Source organism: Aegilops tauschii, unplaced genomic scaffold, assembly GCF_002575655.3.
Source record: "Aegilops tauschii subsp. strangulata cultivar AL8/78 unplaced genomic scaffold, Aet v6.0 ptg000076l_subseq_5457420:6198992_obj, whole genome shotgun sequence".
NCBI classification, from domain to species: Eukaryota; Viridiplantae; Streptophyta; class Magnoliopsida; order Poales; family Poaceae; genus Aegilops; species Aegilops tauschii.
The window spans coordinates 176637-180485 of NW_027332479.1; the positions used below are offsets into that span (position 1 = coordinate 176637).

At 51.9% G+C, this 3849-nt stretch overlaps 1 pseudogene; it reads left to right on the top strand.

Annotated features, from left to right (window-relative positions):
* Positions 1 to 662: 662 nt before the first annotated feature.
* Positions 663 to 1643, top strand: LOC109762661 (uncharacterized; annotated as a pseudogene).
* Positions 1644 to 3849: the final 2206 nt, after the last annotated feature.

Below are 3849 nucleotides of genomic sequence, written 5' to 3' on the forward strand. Positions count from 1 at the left end.
ACACAGAAGACGAAGCCGGGGCTCGCCCGCCCACGCTACAGAGCGCCCTGCCCATGCTCTCTGCCGCTCACGTGCGTGGTAGTGGCGCATGGCGTGCTTGCGTCGGAGCTGGAACTCACACGCGCGTCCACATCGGAGTTCACACGGCCGTGTCTAACGCCGAGGCCAGAGCTCGCGCGCGCGTCTGCTTCTGGACGAGCGTCTCCCACGCCTTTGAATTGCCGGTGTGTGTGCACGTGAATTGTTCGATGAAATGCCACGCGCAGAGAGAAAAAGTGAGGGTTAGAAGTAAGGGTCACTGTTATTATGCAGCAAAAATTAGAGGATATTCCGGAAATGCCCGGCCACGTCCACGGACGTTTGAAGGGCTAAATTTGCCCAGTGCTTCTGTAGATGCTCTAACTTACTTCTAATACCTTTTTCAACTAAGAAATTAGCATCTGTTTACTCCATGGACCGGTATGTATCGTCGACACGACCATGACTGACGGTGGATATGAGAGAAAAAAAAACTGACGGTTGAGCCGTTGGTCCACGCCCAACGACCGATGACCAACTATGAGCCATGTCTAGTACCGCTCACAAAAGAAAAGAAAAAATGAGTCATAACTAGAGAGCTAGTACTACCTTGTCACGCGTATATGAAGCCAGTTCCACTCGTCATGGCCCACTCCCCACCTGTGCTCAGTAGTCAGTACCAAAACCTCGCCATGAAACTTCCGACAAAAATACTCGTCGGCGTCCTGCACCTGGCCCTGGCCGGTACATCGAGCTCGCAGCCCACCTCGGGCAGCCACCCTCCTGGCAGTGAAGAAAGAGTGGGGAAGCCCCGCGCAGCTTGTGTCGTGTCGTGGGACCCCGTTGCGAACGCCAACCACTGCACCTGGATCGGTGTCGTCTGCGGTGGCGAACAAGCGGTGACCGGGATATCCTTGCCAAGACTGAACAATCTTAATTACCGGCGTCTTCCCTCACGCCCCGCTCTACGCGTGCTCCCAGCTCCGCTACCTCGATCTCTCCAACAACGCCTTTCATGGGGAACTTCCACACGACATCAGCTGCCTGTCGCTGGTGATGGAGCACACCTCAACCTGTCGAGTAATCAGTTCCAGGGCGCCATGCCGGCGACGGTGGCCAGGCTGCCGGCGTTGAGGTCGCTAATTCTTGACACCAACCAGTTCACCGGGCGTACCCTGCTGCCGAGATAAGCAAGCTCGCCGGGATCGAGCAGCTGACGCTTGCCTGGTACCCGTTCGAGCCGGCGCCAGCGCCGCTGGAGTTCGCCAAGTTGACCAACCTGAGCTACCTCTCGATGTCTAGCATGAACATCACCGGCGAGATCCCGAAGGCCTACTCGAGCCTAGCGAGCCTCCAGCTGATCGCCATGGACTATAACAAGCTCACCGGCGAGATCCCAGCATGGGTCTGGCACCATCCAAAGCTGGAAGCTCAAGTCTGTGTACCTGTTCGCCAGCGGACTCACCGGGGAGCTGCCACGCAAAATCACGACGTTGAATTTGCTACAGCTTGATGTGTGGTCAAACTAGCTGTCCGGCAAGTTCCCGGCAAAGATATGGTCATTACCAATATTGAACACGGTTATAACACACAATAATAGTTTCACCGGGGCCCGACCAAAATAATAAACCAAATTCAAAATTGAATATCTCAACTGAATGAAAGAGCTTCAAAGTGGGGACATAGAAAATTAGAAAAATGAATGGGAGGGCCCTTGAGAAATTGTAGTCCGGGTCAAAATAGGCCTGAACCAATTCTAAATTGAAGATCCTAATTAATTCTGAGGTCTTAAAAATTATGAAGCATAGTGGTCAGTATAAAAAAATTGAATGAGATAGCTTTAAGAAATTATTGACCCGGTCAAAATTAAGGAACCAATCTTAATTGGAGACCTCAGTTGAATGTAGATACTTTTAAACTAAGGAACGTAGTGTTATAGAAGATGAGGCCCTATACTGTACATCACAGCAACACTGATCGTTCATTTTGCTGATCTAAGGGGTAATATTAATCCATACTAATGGATTAGACACGTAGCATTCGTGGCAGAAATGGCTAAATTGAAACAGTTGCCAACAAGTTTTAGAGCATCCACGGCCGCACATATCATATGTCCGTGGACAAGCCCGATCACCCCTCATTTTTAGACATCCACGATCACATACCTCAGATGTCACATCCTAAATCCATACTATACCATGCAACAAAAAATAAGCTACGTACGTACCACGTTACAGAGAGTTTGAATGCGGCTTCTCGGCAAGTGTGTCGTCTCCATACTTAGGCTTTAGCTCTTTGTTCCCCATCCCTCTGCTGGTTGCAGTTTCGCCCTCTCATTGTTGGATGGCATCCGCCGCACTGCTGCCTCATCCCATCTGATTTTATTGGTTTCGGTATGCTGCCAATACCGAATATTGAACAAACCAAATATGAATCAAACGTCCGTACAAAATTTTGAATAAAAATTAAATAAACCAAATGGAATTCATGAAAACCGGACAAATATGAATCAAACACCAATTTTTTCATTAGTATTTTACATAGCACAAGGTAAACTGCCTAGCCCTAGTCTTCCTCGCCCGATGTGGGCAGCTCCATCTCCCACGCCCTACACCCCTCGGAGCCCACCGCCTGGTCGTGGAGGTCGCCGATGGAGGTGAGGTCGACTATCGAGCCGGACTGACCCGTCTCCATGTTCTAGCGGCCTGGCACAAATGACGCACAACTGCCGACAGTGGCAGCACTTTGGCCCGTCTCCGCATGTGCCACCGTAGCATCCGCCTCTGCCATGACTTGCTACTGCCACCGCATGCACCGGTTCGCGTGGGTGCTGTGCGTCGATTCATAGGGCTCTCGCTTATGGTCGAAGAAGGCCGGGTCCTTTGCCACCATGGCCTCGACGACCCCATTGTTGACCCACTCGCCAGCGACCTGCCCCACCGCCATCGAGTGATACACAAGGAGATTGAGGTTGTGGCATTGGTCCTCGTCTACCATTTGGAACACCGGCACCAGCGGGGGCACCGACTGCTCCTCATGTTGCACCTCCATCATGATGGTGGCATAGAGTGCCTGTGCATGTGCAAACGTGAATCCGGTGACCGGCATGGGTGTCGGGTCATCATAGGGTGCCTCCTCCATTATCGTGTCGTCGTCCTCTGACCTCTCCTCCAGCAAACTCAATGATAGTACGGCCTCTATGCATTGTGCACGTCGGGCCTGCCAGCTGTTTGCAAGGGTTGTGATATCGTGCTTCTACACCAATGAGAGCCACTTCCACATCGTGTCACCACTCATCGTCATTGCATTGAAGAAAGCCTTACGTGGAGGTGCAAGGAGGATGAAGTGAAGTGGAGGTGTTATTGTTCATCTTGTGTGCGACAATGTTTAAATAACTGCTGCTGGCTAGGGCAAGTGATGGGTAATTTGAATGCGGGTGCTGAAATTTCTTTCTCGGCCGCCGCGCCTGTTCCATATTAGCCAGGCAGACAAGCGGGCAGCTGGCTTCAATGCAGTAGGGAGCCGTCCTGTTGCCCCGTCCGGTCACATAGCTCTGAGCTGGCATTGAACACAGTGTGGAGGATGAGCTGTCGCGGCGCAGGCGGCGCTGTCAGCGGCCATGCCGCTTCAATGTAGCGCCGTATGGCTGCTGTGTATGGTTATGCCCACTCTGGACCAACATGAATGTGGTCCCAATAGCCAAGGTATGGTTGGAGCTGTTGTGTGGGAGAGGAAGCCATCGCACAGGAGAGGTTTATGGGTTGGACTGTTTGGTCGAATTTCTACGTGCCTATGGTGCAGACGCCGGCAAACCACCCACAGCTTTGCATC